Source organism: Gobius niger (assembly GCF_951799975.1).
Source record: "Gobius niger genome assembly, chromosome: 14".
NCBI classification, from domain to species: domain Eukaryota; kingdom Metazoa; phylum Chordata; class Actinopteri; order Gobiiformes; family Gobiidae; genus Gobius; species Gobius niger.
In genome coordinates this window covers 8134834-8151009 of record NC_136865.1, presented here as the reverse complement: position 1 = coordinate 8151009, position 16176 = coordinate 8134834, and the positions used below count along the sequence as shown (strand labels likewise).

The window sequence follows — 16176 nt, the reverse complement described above, 5'->3', positions numbered from 1 at the left end:
GGTGGACAATAAGTAAGGATTAAACAACGAGGAGCCGTGCATTCGACGGTTATAATGCACGACGCGGAGTCAAGAACACCACGACGCGTCTAATGCACGGCTCCTCGTTGTTTAATCCGCTTATACCAGGGTCCCACAAACGTAACATTTATAATAAGTATTTGTTTCATTTACTAAAGTCACTAAATATGCCAGACCACCGGGACTATTTTATGTTGGTTATTAGCCGGTCACCGAAGGCTGGTCTCAGAGCGAGTCATTCTCCGCAGCTATTACGAGGATCTCAGTCAGGCTCAACCAAACAACATAAGCACAGAATCACAACACAACAGGACTAACCCGGCACTTTTCCGTGGAAGTAAACACCGATATGCGGCACTCGTGGGCAGGAGTTAATTCACTTTTACGCTGTTTAACCTGAAGCTAGCTAGCTAGCTCAACCAGCTCAACTGTTTATGGAAACAGCTGCGGTGGAGTCGCTCACACCTGGGCCCCACGAACTGAAACTTTTATGATTGACTTTACTAATCCAGCCAAATATGTTTAAATGCAGGATCATTTTATGTACACCTGAAAATGATGAATAGCCTTAACCGTTTTCAATAGAAATGGAAAGCTCATATTTTATTAACAGTAGCTAACCTAGCTGCTCACTCTCCTCTACTTCACATTTATCAAACATTTTGTTTTGGCCAAAAACGTTGAAATTAAACAAAATCCATCTCATACGTTCTTGTCAGTCACTAATTACGTGTTTCTCTGATTCAGCTGTGTCATGCGTTGCTATGGCGATGCCCACAGTGGAGTGATATCCCAGTGATTTAACTACCGGACTACGTGTGCAGTTATACGAAAATAATGCACGCTTGTTAGCACCCACCAGCCAATCAGAATCGAGTATTCACCCAGACCATGGTATAAACATATTTATCACACACAAATGAAGTTAAGCCAAAATCAGTAGAAGCTGAAAAACAGCACTTGTTGCTAACATTAGCATATGTAGCATGTAGCTAACGTTAGAATTGTCCGTTTTTACAGTATTTATGGGCTGTTGAGCCACTTTGCTCCTCCCAATGTCTCTTTATCTTTATTAAACGTGTTCATAATTTAGCATTTGTTAACGTAATGGTGGAGAAATTTAACTTTTTCTTCACTTCTTTGTTTGATTCGAAAAACGTAACGACAGAAACGCATTCATATGGTCACAAGGAATTGACATAGTTCATTCTCTCGTCCTTGTTGTGGAGCAGGGGGTGGGGAGTAAAGGGTGGAAGCACAGGGAGGGCAGGGAAGTCGACTGGAGCTGGCCCGTGTATTCCGCAGTCTCCTCCCTGAAGGCTTTACCTTGAAGAGACAGTGTGATGGGTGCACAGGGTCCCGGGTCGTTACTTTTTCCTGTTATTGGTGCCATAATGAGGACCATGACAACTCTGCAATAAACACTGTCTCGATGAATTAAAATGGCTGGATTAAAGAATATCAGATGTTAATTTGAACAATTCTGCTATCTAAGTAAAACAATCAATGCGTAGGTTAAGTAGGATTTATTAACAAATCTTTGACTGCAAAAAGATATAGATGCAATAGCTTTTCTAAAGGTGAGACACGGCAGGTGAACACATGGATTTTTCATGCAGTGGTCGATGTTGACATTTTAGAAAGTTTTCTCCCTTGACATTTTAGTTTTATTCTCAGAGTAAAAAAACAAGTCAACCCTCACCCTTTGAGTAGTATTCACACGCTTTTTCAGATGTTACGAAACTTTACGGCCTGCAACAACCTCTACATTAGCTCCTATATACACACTTTTCAGGCTTGGACTTAAAAGATCTGTATCATGTTATTTTAGCCACTCCAAAGTAAAGTATAGGCATTTATATGATAGATTGTGCCTCTACCGCCATTGAGTACTCATTTTTTGTGAGAACTATAAGTATTTTCTGGGGGTATTTTTCAAACCCGGAAGACAAGACTTCACAAGCTAACACACAAGCTAACACGCGTTTTGATTGACTCACCGCTCTGTTTACATTATGGGCCTCAGGTTGGTTTTAAAAGTTAATCCACTTTGATTCTGGCGAAGGTTCACCAACATCCATCAGAGACAGTCACAGAAAAACACTATTTTGGCTGAGAGTCGCTGAATCCCGGAAAGAAATTCCAGCTTCTGGCGAGGGGCCTCTTCTTTATGAAGGTTGAATAAAGTTTTGTACCTCTCGCACCCAAACGCGCTTTTCTCCAAGACATTATCGTTAGGTAAGAAAAAAGAACAGGTGTCCAGAATAGGTTAGAAAGAGCTCCTTCTGTGCAAACATGATATCTGTTCAGATGCTCAGGGGCCGCGTTTCTTTTTACTATGACGTAAAAAACGAGTGTCACAACTCAGTTTTACTCAAGTAAAAAAACACTCTGGGGTGTTTTTGATAAGGAAACAGCATAACAACATGGCTAAAAGCTCCAAAAAGACGATTTTGCATGATATATCCTTTAAGAACGTAATGAAGGTTTTTTTCTCCAGTGGGTTTAACCTGATTTGTTGGGCTTTGAACCACAAAAACATTTTTTTTCACTCTTGTTCACTATTCAAAAAAGTGAACAAGATCCAAAATCCCAACTGATAAAAAATTTTGTTTCTCATATGACGAAATACAATTAGTTGCTGAAAATATAGGCTGTTTTGGCCATTTTTATTCATAAAATGTTTTATGTTTATATGAAAACAAAATACTATAATTGAAATTCAGTTTTTGTCATATTTATGTCAGTAATCTACAGCAAAAAAAAAACATCTGTAGCGTCTCGTCTTAATGTAAAAAGGATTATTAACAGATACATTTACGAACCTTCTCAAATCAAGGTCAAACATTCTCATACTTATTTTTGGATTCATTTTTGCAGTATGTATCATGGAAAAGTGCACACAAGATTCCACATCTGTATTGAATTCCCAATATGTCAAATGTCCTCACATTTCACTTCAAGTCATGTGACTGAAACCCATGAATCAGCAGTTCAAGCGCATTTGGCCCATAATGACATCAGCTCTCTGTCTTTCTCCTCTGACCTGTGTGGACATGTCACGCATAATTGTAGTTCCTAAAATAACATATCACAGGACTTTCGCCGGTTCCTCCGCGCTCCTCCAGGTCGTACACTGGCCGTCGATGATGTCAGCGTTAGCAGTGGATCCGTCCAGTCACCTCTCTCTGAACCTACGTCTTTGCCTTTGCCAAAGCGCCTGTTGGCAAAGCTCCGCACGCACTCTGCCAAGCGTCTGTAGGCTGCTCTGTGGCCGCTAAGGGGGGTAGTCCTGGCACAGCGCCCCCTACCTCCCCCTCTCCACCACCACCACCACCACTACCACCCTCTAGACTCAAATAACAAGAATCTCCTGTGGGCGTGCGGTGCCGGGTAAATATGAGCAGAGCAGGTAAATAAACACGGTTGTTGTTTTGTTTTGAGCAGGTTTCTTTCGTCTAGATTTAAATTTCGTTCGCCGTCTCGCTGTTCGACTTTGTCCATTGATGGAACAACCTGGTTATTCAGTATATTCAGGTTTTTGGATCTTGATCTTAACCAACTGCAGCGACTCCGAGATCCAGGTGGTGTCTTTTTCTTCGGCCAGTAGGGCTGGGTACAGTCTCATTGTTTTCCCATACCAGCAATAATACCTATACTAAATTAAGTCTCATTAAATAAAGGACTTAATTAATCGGAGTGCCTCGGATCTCCGCCTGTCTTCAAGTTGGATGGATTCACTCCACTCGATCCTGAAGAGCACACTTTGTTACCCACTGATGCACTCACCTTCTCTGCTCCTCACTAAAATATCTGTCTAGAACCTAAAAACAGAACAGTAATGTTCATTTATTCCATAATAAAAAACAAAAAAACATTCAATTTGTATCATGTATGTAAGCTGAAACAACTGAATAATCCTTTAATGCTGTCCCTGGACTCAACAGCATCAAGACTTGGTCAATGCTTTTATTTTATCGATACCAGTAGTACCAAAACTTTTTTTCAATTCCATACTGGTATCGTTGAACGGTAGCCAGCAGGGTTGCCAGACATGCGTTAACTATCGTATTTGTACGATAATTTTGACCCCTGTATGATGTACGATCAATAATTCAAAAAAGGCCTAAATGTATGATCATTTCAAAGCACCAGATAAAGTCTGGCTAAATGCACTGTCCCCTCTCAGCAATGCTTTGCTGTCGTTCTGATCTGGAGTCAGATTTAGCCTCTGTATTCGTGTTGATGTAATATCTGCTGTCAGAAGGAGAGACTGTCCCTGGATCAGTTTTACAGTTCCACTATCGCATTATCCTCCTGCCTTGGCTGCAGCCGTGGCATTTGATTGGTCAGCAAGACGTAACCCCGTCTCACCTGTCGCGAGTTGGGAATTTGCCCGCTTCTTTATTACGGCCTAGCATGCGTGTGCGTAGTGTTCTAAATGGGACCGTGCGTGTGCCTGTGTTGTAGTTATGGATGGTGATATGAGCCATATTTTGCGCAGGTGCAACAGTACTATTGACATTTAGTGTACGATTGTTTGTGCTGAAATACAATTGGTACGATATATTGGTTTTGAGAATCTGGCAACCTTGGTAGCCAGCCCTAGTTATCAGCACATATATGGCTCTCACAACACATGACCTGCTAAAGAGAATCTCCAGTTCAACTTTTAGCTTTTAGCTTCTCGACCGGAGCTTATACAGTCACTTTTTGTCACTTTCTTGCTGCCTTTTTATCCTCATTTACGTCTCATTTTTGTCGCCTTTTTCAAGAAGCTTTTTTCAAGAAGCTTTTTTCAAGAAGCTTTAAGATTTTGGTTAAAGTCAAACTGGAGAAAATGTGCTCGGTTAGAGGGGTCAAGAGGTTAAATCTTAAATGGTCTGTCTTTTACTGGGCCAGATAGATATTCTCAGTCCCTTTATCTACTCCTTATCTTACTTGAGTAGATTGGGGTCCTTTGTGATGCTGAGGCCGAGTAGTGACTGCATGGTCTTTCGTTGGTCTTGGCCTAAGTGTTTGCCCCTCATACAACATGTGGCTCTATCCTATAGTCCTATATTATAGATATTGTGTTGCATTGCATTGTATTGTACTACTGTGTTGTACTACCATTCCTGTCAACGGTCACAATGAACTGTGGAATTCATCGTATCCATTGCAATGTATTGTTTTTAGAAAGAGATATCTAAGAGATGGAGATGCCATGTAGAGGTCCACCTAAAAAAAATCACTCCTCTTTAACTGGGTGTAATCTATCACACTGATTTTATAACCCCACTTCTCTGGACCGTTCCTCGTGCTATTTTTTTCCGACACAAGCTGCTAAACCTCAGCCCAAAGCCTGCTGGAGAACTGCCCAGTTAGTGAGATCTCGAGGTCAGAAAGTGTCCAGTATACAACACAACATTAAGTCACCACAGATTCGATCAGGCTACACGTTCGCACTGTATTAGCGGATGGCAAGATTTCCCCTTAGCTTGTAGGTTCTGAGCAAATGGAGAGCGAAAGGTTGGGGGGGGGGGGGGGGGGCAGAGTGGTTAGATTTATGGAGCGCTACATTCCACACGTAATTTTGGGGAATTTTCCAAAGTCAAATGCAGTTCACAGGGAGGCCATGACTGCGCACTCTGACCCGGACCTCCTCTGTCTCCATGTTAGCACACATTAGCCTGTCATAGCACTGTCAATCTTCTTTTATGCGTGCGTGTGTGTGTGTGTGTGTGTGTGTGTGTGTGTGTGTGGCTCTGGAAGCGTCACTTCAAATGGGAAATATGAGGCTGCCATTTGCAAAGTTATGAAGATTTTCCAACTCGTTCATTGTCCACTTGTCCACACAATTTAATTACAGTAATGCATTTAAATGAAGTATTTTCTCTGGTTTCGTTTCCAAAGAACTGATCTAGCCTTTCCTGGAAGCATGAATAAGATTTCAGAATTTAGAAATTGGACGAACAGAATTTCATAGGCCCACGCACACCGGCATCCCGTGCTCAACATCACGGTATCTTCTATTCTTTAGTGGGAGGCAGACTGTCTTTCAGATGTGCAGCTTTTGCTCGGAGAGAGAGAGAGCTGGGCTGGAATAAGCCAAGCCTGTCAAGTCCAGAATGATCCCGCTCTGTATTTCTCATACACAGGGATATCAGTATTGGCAGGACGCCCCTCGTTTGCCGCCGCTGCCAAACCTCAAAACGGATCTGTGCAATAAGATTTGTTTATTTGCGTGTTGCTTGCGAGCAGCTTCACTCGTGAAGTGCAGAAGACGCTGCAGGGAAAAGCCGATCGGTGGTAAAGACACATCGACACAAGGGGACTTTTGTGATTCATAAGTCTGTTCGAATATTAACGTAGAACCTTTAATAACCCGGCCTTCGCTGATTGGTTTACTCCACTTCCTGTTTGCTTGCATATGTTCCGCTCCAGAAATGTAGTTGATGCAGACTCAGTGCAGCGGTAAGGAAAAGGCAGATCATTTGGAAGATTACAAATTAGTTGTATGCACAATATATGTAAAAGGAAAACATGTTTTGATTGGGAAAATACTATCGAGGAAACTTTTTTCAATAAATGGAAAATAATGACTTACTTTCTTTTTGACATACTCAGGGATTTGTGTTCTACAAGTGAAGGGCCGAATTGAATCATCTCGCGAGCCGGATTTGGCCCGTGGGCCGCCTGTTGGAGTCCCCTGATTTAGAGGATTAAACACCCTAGAGCTGTCGTTAGCACAGCTTTAGATGCTGTTAGCATAACATTAGCACATAGCTAACCTTCATAGTTTGCCTTTTAACGGCTGCTTTCAAATTTCTTCTTCCGAAACACCCCACACCTGCAGCACTGAGGAGGTGTCACAAGAGGCGCTACAGGAAACATGGAAGGAACAAAGGAGAAGAAGGAGCAGGAGGAGGAGCTGACCAGTGCAGGACACCACGCTCTGAAACAGGGGCAAACCCAGGAGGTGGTGCACCGTTTCAGAGGATCAGAGGAGACTGAAGGCAGCCAGACAAGTTTCCTCTGGGTGCCAAAGGTTTCTCCGACCTCCAAAAACATGCTGGTCAGGTCGGCCCACAGTGGAGGCGCGGCTCAGGACTAACACCTGAACACTATTTCGTTGTACGCTTATACAATGACAAATAAAGAACTTACTTACTTTCCTCTAGTTTTTGGTGAGATACTTAAGAATAATTTATGTTCTCGATTCAGTAATGCATATTTCAGTGTTCCAAAGTAGTATTTGTACTGGAAATAGCAGAAGTACAGAGTTGAGCAAATCGGGTGTAGCCGTGTCCTGGTCCTAAACGGCAACAAAATATAACCTATATGTGCTGAGCAGATATAGACATGCTGCACAACTCTGCTCTGTTTATTGAGCTATGGCTTGATTTATCAAATCAAATATTCCAAATGCATTTTATTATAACCTAATAGTTTTTGAGTGTTTGGGACCTGGACCATAGTCGGTCCAGAAGAGCTCTGGTTCAGACTCTGTCTTCGATAAACCTGTTCCTTTCCTTCCATGGTCTGTCTGCAACATAGTCTTCACACTCTGTTGCCCGTTTGTTTTGTTTTCCCAGTTGCTGTATTGACTTTGATGTGAGTGTGGAGGATTACGGGGGTCTAAGTTTTGCTGGAACAAAGACTGCTGTCATTGCACTCGTGGTCCGAATAGTAGCTCTGTGTGTTTTAGATGCTACAGCGAGCTGAAGTTTGGGTCTAAAGGTGTTAAGGCTTATTATGGCTTTCTCCCTTGATAATCTCGCCTCTCGAACAAACACTGACCTCCCCTTTGCCCCTTGAACCCTAGCCCTCCTCCTCATCCGCACCTTCCCGCTTCCTCTCCATCGCTCCTATGGTCCTTTTTTTTCTCTTTTTGCAGCGTCTGATAGTTCCCACCTGCATCTCAGTCCGGTCACGTCGAGCGGACCTCAAAGCTCTCCTAAACTCCCCTCACATCATCTCTCCCGCACCACGCTTTGATCTGGCAACGGCTAACGGCCCGGGCTTCTTCTCCCTCCGCCGCGATCCGCTCTAAAGCTCTCGGACTTCACATATACACCCCCCACCCCCCCCGCCCCTTCCTCATCTGCAGCCGGGCATTGTGGGATTGATACAGCTTCTTCTTCTTTTTTTTTTTTCAAACGGGGGGAACCTGATTTGCGGCGCTTTAGCGAGATGGACTCTCCAGAGGAACAGACAAAAGGCAGAGAGGGGAAGGCCGCGGCAGAATACAAATGCATACTTTCATATTGTGGCCCCGGAGGATGAGGGGGAAGCTTATGGGCCAAAAGCTGCTGCCAAACAAGAGATCAGGGTTCCCACGCTTCCTGGAAAAAAAAAGAGAAAAAAGAAACCTGGATGTGTTCGCGGAAAAAAAGGGTTTCAATCGCAACGCAATGTAAATACTGTGCATTGTCAGGCTGTAGTGATGCGGTAGCTCTCTAGGTATTACCCCCCCCCCCCCTGTTGTCACGGCTGTTTTTGCATAGCAGAATTGGCAGGTATTACTTAGAGAGTGATGATCTTTGAAGAACAAAGAAATAAAAAGTATGAACCTTTCATGACCCTCGAAGGAACGTGTTGTTTTTAAGAAGCAAAGCACAAGTTGAATCAAAACTCTCTTGTTTGCGAGCTGCTTTTAGCCCATTTTTGAGGAAACTGGGAAAAAATGACATCAAAGTGCTCGAATTAGCGAACTTTGTGCTGATTTTGAGTAGATTTGGACTATTTTATTGCCAAGAAGGATTTTCTTGCCTTTGACATTTCAAGTGTTTTTCTTCTATATTTGAAGTTGATTTATCCTATTTTGAGCAAATGAATGCTTGTTCCATCTTATTTCAAGTCAGTCCTGTCAAGTCAGTGAGATTTGATTTCTCTTGCAATGCATTGTTAATGAGGGGCTGCATCACATGAGCAAAACCTGTGAAATTTCATTACAGTAAAAAAAAAAAAAATCTATCAAATAAAAAAACAAGATTAAAAAAAAAAAGAGAAAAATCTTTACTAAAGTGGAACTTTTGGATATTTTTGTTTGAACTGGGACGGCTAATGACCTAAAGGAAGAGATGGGTGGCTGGGCGCACCCTTTGAGGTCGGGTGAAGAGCTCAGTTACCCGGGAGGAGCTCGGAGTAGAGTCGCTGCTCCTTCACGTAGAAAGGAGCCAGCTGAGGTGGCTCGGGCATGTGGTCCGGATGTCTCCTGGAACACCTCCCTCGGGAGGTGTTCCAGGCATGTCCTAGTGGGACAAGGCCTCGTGGAAGACCCAGGACACGGTGGTGGGACTATGTCTCCGAGCTGGCCTGGTGTCGCCTCGGGGTCCCCCCAGAACAGCTGGAGGAGGTGTGTGTGGATCGGGAAGTTTGGGCATCTCTGCTGAGACTGCTGCCCCCGCGACCCGGCCCCGGATTAAGCGGAAGAAAATGGATGAATGGATGGACTGTGTTAGCAAAAAATAAGGAATAGGAACATCTCAGTAAGAAGAAAGACCTCAATGTTTAAGAATTTATTAGGGCTTCTTTCAGTATAAACAGTGTTCGGGAGAATACTTTGTGATTGTATTTAGTTACATAATACTGAATACTTAGTTTAGTTTAGTTTAGTTTTTTAAGTGCCTACCCCATGTTCAATTCAATATACGTTCACATGACATAATCAATTATTAGGTCTAGATCACATTGGCTTTTGACACAAGTCCTTCCTGAGCTGAACAGATACAGATTTTTAACGATACAATCATAAGTTTTAAGCTTCACACAAAATTTGCCATGAAGAGTATTTAAATACATAACACAGCAGTTTGTTGAATGAACCAAAAGAAACAGAACACTTGGTAGGACGAAGTTTGTCTAAAAAGAATTACTGCGTCATTAATCTTATTGAATTTGAGATTAATCACAGGTATACACTGTAGTTCTTTCTGATATCGGCTCCAATTTCAATCCAGTGTTGTTTCTAATTATTACTAGATTATACTATTTTCTAAAGTATTACATTACTTTCTTCAATCAGAGTATTGCATTGTGAATACTTTCACATTGATTTGCATTATACCTGCATAAATATGGCGTATAATTACAAAAATGTAGGCTACACTTGTTGGAACACCTGTTGTAAACTTATTAGGAAAACACTTCTTGCAAATGCACAGAAGCAGCCGATCACATGATGCACTTGTGTATTGTTTGTATGAACTGTGGCATTAGGAGCTCTATTATTATTGTTTCATTTTAGGAAGAAAAACAGGTCATCACTAAAAGTTATTTCTCAATAATGTCGCGCAATTTGACGCTAAAATGTAATGATTGAGTTCTGCGATGTGTTCCTTTGATTTCAGGAAAGCATCTGTATATTCTAAACAAAAGCCTAACTGTACTGTACTTACTCCCCAACACTGAATATAAATATAGTGTCACCTCATATCAGCAATAACAACAATTTGACGGCCTCCTTCTTTGCCGCTGTGATTGAGTTTGAAGCGAATCTACGGCTTTGTCCACCTGCGCCGACAGAAACGAACAGGTCATACTCGTTCGGCAAAGTTTACTTCTATAGAGCAGTGCCAGACAGATCATTTCGAGCTGACGTCCCCCCCCCCCCCCACTCTTAATCTGAACTAGAAAAGAGGCGATTTGTTTGTTTGTCTAATACACTCCAAACAACACTCCTCACCGCGAGCCCCCGTGACCTTACTGTACTCACACCGCCATTGATCGCAGCCAAACCAATATAATTCCTCCATTATGTTTTCTCACCTCTCAATCCCCGCCGCACATGTACAATAGTGATTAACTCCTCTGCCACGGTGACAAAGCGCGACCCCGGCGTGGCCTTTTCCCTCCTGTCATTGCGCCGCGCTGCGAGCGATGGACGCACCAGCGCTCCGCCGCCGCCGCCGCCGCCGCGCGCCCCCATCCGTCCCCGAGCCCCTCCGACTGAAAGAATTCAATTTGTATCCACTAAAGCCGCATTTGTCATAGCCGCCGAGCGCTCCCGGGCCCTCTACCCAGAATGCTCTGCTCCTCCGACCCGCTTTGATTCGCGCGCACATCAAGGTCGGGGCAGGTTTTTTTTTGGAAGAGGATTGCTGCGGGGACGCGTTGCAGAATGGAGCCGGGGACGGACTGGTGATGTAAGTTCTGGGAGGAAATGAAAAGTGCGGTTATGTGTGTAGGTATGTTCATGTAAATGTTGGGGTTTGATGCAAGTGGGATGCCAGGTGCTGTGCTGCGCGTTTTCTCCTGGTCGGCTTCACCCAAATCTAAAAGGCTTCTCGACTGGAGTTCACAGCTTATACAGTAGGGCCAGGGTAACTCCTCATTTGAAAGCTACAAAACTGATCTGAACGGATCTTTTTCCTTGTGTTGTTGCTTTTGCATTTCTGTCACTCTTTTGTTGCTTTTTTGTCACTTTTTCATCACTTTTTTGACACACTGTAGTCCCATTTGGACGCTGTTTTTGTTGCGTTTGCATCAATGGCCGCTGGCTGCTCTGCTTTACGCCCACGACACTGGGGGCCGCCATTGCTCCGACATTGCTGTAGTACCTCCATATCGCCGCTAGGCCCCCATTGAAAAGCATTGGACTTGGACTGAGCTCGATGCCCATTTTAATGCACCTCACTCTATTTAGGGACACACTGGCACCTAATGTAAAGGGAGAAAGTAAGAATCAGGATTGGCGGGGGATCAACAGTGAGCGACCGCGGGTGCTGGCCTGGGAGTCGCAGGCGTGGGGAACTGTGGGCGGACATTGCCCTTATCGATATGGCTAAACTAGCCATATATGAGAGGAATACCACACATTTAATTACAAACAACGTTATTTACAAGAAATAATTAATGGAACCAATTCATTTATTTATATATATATATCTCCCTTTTTTAATTTTTAATTTTATTTATTTTTTCTTCTTTTTTTAATTTTCTCTTTTTTTCTTCTCTTCTCTTTATTTGTTATCTGTTCTGTTCTATGATTTTACTCTATTCTAAACTCAAATCTTTGATTTTAATAGTGGTGGTGGTGGTGATGCTGGTGTGGATGGTGGTAGTGGTGGTAGTGGTAGTGATAGTGATGGTGGTGGTTATGGTGGTGCGGCAGCGGCGTTGGTGGTACGGATGGTGGCAGTGGTGGTGATAGTAGTTGTGGTGTTTGTAGTGACAGCGGCACTAATAGTACGAATTGTAGCTTAAACTAGTCTATTGGCTTATGTCATACCTCATGTGTGTTGTTTTGTCTCTCTTTTCTTTTTTTTCCCCTTTTCTTTAAATGTATTGTGTCCCCTCTGCACATTTGTAAAATATGCACTTTTTGCAATTAAAAAAAAAAAAAAAAGCATTGGACTTTAGACACGTTAAAAACAACTTTAACGCCTGGTTTCAATTTTTTTCAACACTAGACTAGATATTCCTCCTGAGATAACGCTGGATTAGTCACAATTTAAGAAACCAGGCTGGTTTTCGTAAGAAGAATTTTAGAAATCTCGTACTTAATAAGGGTCGGACTGTTAGCATTGGAGCAGCGCGAGCTACACGTCACGCAAGGGCCGAGTCTACGGTGAAGATCCCGCCCTTATGCCCTTTTTAGGAACGTGCTTCGTCAGAGCTGGGGAGGAGGAGTCTGTAAATCCGTCATGAACTCCCCCACGACCGTAGTCATTATGGTAAACGGGGAGGAGTGAGCAGAAGACGTCCATTTATATATACAGTCTATGGTTTTCATCTCACTTTTTGACACTTTTTTAAAGAACCTTTTAGATTTGGGTAAAGCCAAACTGGATAATAAGAGCTCACGATATGAACAACACATTGTATAGCCACGTGGTTAATGGACAGTCTGACCCAGGGCGGCTGTGACGATGTAGTACTTTGAGGAACTTGTGACACAGGCTTGTAAAGTGCAATACAAGTGTAAGCCGTTGTTATTAATGTTGGGGCTCCATGTGCTCATTCACAGTTTAATGTCTTCAATGAGAATCACACAATGGAAATAGTGTTGAAAAACTACAACAAAATCAATGCTTGTATTTCATTCTATGTGCTGGGTGGTCTGTTACGAGGTGTGACTTTAATCAAAAAGAAAATTCCTTTTATTCAAAGGGAATGGGGCCGGATCATGGGAAGAGCATAGTGGCACTAAAAACTAGGAAAATACATGGGAAAATACGGGATTTGGGTGGGTTTTCAGAGGCTTTTGAGCGGATTATTTGATGGCTGATACCTGGCAACCCTGATAAAGATACTAATGTGTAGCAAAAGCATTTGGGCTCCCTCTAATACAGATTATCCTCTGCTCTGTCCAACAAAATAATTAACCGGTTATATTAATGCGGCTGTTGATGAATTGATATAGCAATTAATCAGTTCAATTAATAACAAATAAATAGTGAATGCAAAATGTAGAAAAACTTGAATGGAGTCTTGTCATGTGTTTGCAATGTAGTATTCCACTATTGAACAGTGTAAACTGTCAGTCATCCGGGGTTAATACTCTCTCCTAAGTTTAATCAAAACAATGCAACTGAATGTACTGAATGTTTTTTGGACAGAAGACAACTTTTTGCTCCCTATCCAGACATCCGTTCGTTTTTTAAGGTGAAGGTTAAGGTTAGAGGAACTGACCACCGTTCTTCCATACTGTGATATGTACCAGAGCTTAGACGAGTTGATGTGTACCTGTCTGGTCTGTGTGCCCGTGGAAGAGCTTGGTCGCTTCCAACTTTACCCCGTTTAGAGCTATAGGAATATACTGGGAGAGGCCAAATACTAGCAACATCGTCTTTTTGCGTGACTGAGCACACGCACAAAGACCAGACAGGTACGTATCAACTCGTCTAAACTCAGGTAAGATATCTCAGTATGGAAAAACGGTGGCCTGTTCCTGTATGGGTCGACAGTGGCGCATATGGTAGAGCGGGTCAGCTCATGATCAGAAGGTCGGGGGTTTGAAACCGGCTCCTTCAGGTGCAGACTGTCGCTGTGACACTTCACCCAATGCCTATGTGTGAGTGGTTGGTGGTGTGGTCGCTTTGGTCAGTCTACCCCAGGGGAAACTGTGGCAACAAATGTAGCTTGCCACCATCAGCATGGAGTGAATGAACCCCCCTCCCTTTCATGTGTGAAGTGCTTTGGGTGTGACTTGTGACTAAACAAATAAGATTCCCTTCACTCCCTTCCGTTTGAAGGTCCTTATTGTCCCCATGAGAAAATCTGTCCTCTGCATTGTGACCCATCCTTTGATGCTGCTGGGGTGACTTGTAAGGAGCTGTAGGCAACGGCCGGGGACCCATCTCCAGATGTAGGGCCAGGCTGGAGGATTCACCTATGGTTTTAGTGGAAACCAGAGTACCTGGAGGAAACCTAGGCAACATGCAAACTCCACATAGAAAGGCCCCATCCAGGTGGGAATTGAAGTCGGGACCTTGTTGCTGTGAAGCACGAGCACTAATCGCTTTTGTAACTATACACTAGTCCAGTTGCATTGTTTTTAAACCTAGAAGCCCGAATAGCACCTAAAAAGATTTCGGGGTCTTGAAGCACCGCCAGTGTAGTGGACCAGACATCTGCTCTATATGATGATTAAAAAAATGAGTAAATACATTTTAACTTGCGCTAGCGGCTCGAAACACAACCCCAGGTCCGTTTTTGATGAGAAAACAACATTGTCATTCAAAGGTAGCCTTGTCGTTCAGTTATGACGAGAATGTGTTCCGGCACGCACGAGCGACATACCTGCCTGCTTTATCCCTGTGTTAGAGGAGGAAATGAAAGCATAATGCCAGACTAATGCCAGACATCACTGAGAGACTGAGGGGTCGAGACCTCCGGATGACCCCGCGGAGAAGGTCAAACGGAGGAGCGCAGACGGGCAGCCATCTTTAAACGGGTTAATGAAATCACCGTTAGAAGGTTAGCATGGTAATGCTGACTGAAGAGGACGCTGAGAGGGATGGAAACAAAGCAGGGTCTGAGATGGAAACGGAGACGACAGTGCTTTACCATTATACTAAATCGATCGGCTTTGTTGGTAATTCTAATGAAGACGCTGGAACTGCAGAAGTAAAGATGAGATGAACGTCTACGTCACTGAGAAGGTCACTGCCCCTTTAGAATCTCTCGAACAGCTGAACCCCACTGTCTGAACCCTTTCATATTTTTTTGGAATAAACTTTAGGCAGTTTCCAGATAGTGAGAGCAAAATATAGATGGTTCATTCACCATCTAATGTGATGGCTAATGTTAAAGTGTGTCAAGACCCAGAGAATCATTAACCAAGTGCATTTTCTACAGTTCAGCTTTACCCAAATATATTGACATGTTTTTCAATTGCTTTTTTGTTGCGTTTCATCACTTTTCTGCTACTCTTTTGTCACTGTTTTTTTAATCACATTTGTGTTTCATTTTTATCCTTGTTTTTGTCTCATTTTTGTTGCTATTTAGACACTTTTTCCAAGAAGCTTTTAGATTCAGAGTCAATGGTTTTGTACAGCCCAATGTCACAACAGGAGTTGCCTCACTCACAGGGCTGCACCAAACAAGGCAATATGAAGGCAATAAAGCAGAACAGTAAATTAAAGCCGCAAGCGGCGATGAAGGCCCTCGCCCTTGGGGACTCGTCCCTTGCAACCGCCCCCGCTCGCTCTCGTCCCTTGCGGCCACCTCCGCTCTCGTCCCTTGCGACCACTCTTCATCACACTAGGTCCTTGCGAGCCCCACGATTGAACTCGCTCATTTTGATGCTAAAGTCTCTTTAAGTTGCATTACAGTTCATTTTATGTGAAAGTCCCTTTAAGTTGCATTACAGTTCATTTTATGCGAAAGTCCCTTTAAGTTGCATTACAGTGTATTATATGCGAAAGTCCCTTTAAGTTGCATTACAGTGTATTATATGCGAAAGTCCCTTTAAGTTGCAATACAGTGTATTATATGCGAAAGTCCCTTTAAGTTGCATTACAGTGTATTATATGCGAAAGTCCCTTTAAGTTGCATTACAGTGTATTATATGCGAAAGTCCCGTTAATTTGCAATACAGTGTATTATATGCGAAAGTCCCTTTAAGTTGCATTACAGTGTATTATATGCGAAAGTCCCTTTAAGTTGCATTACAGTGTATTATATGCGAAAGTCCCTTTAAGTTGCAATACAGTGTATTATATGCGA

General features: G+C 43.0%; 1 protein-coding gene across 1 annotated transcript in view; it reads left to right on the top strand.

Moving 5' to 3' along the window:
* The window catches only part of LOC306974123 (retinoic acid receptor beta-like), a 300752-nt gene that overhangs the window by 25316 nt on the left and 259260 nt on the right, over nucleotides 1–16176 (top strand). The gene's annotated exons all lie outside the window — the stretch shown is intronic.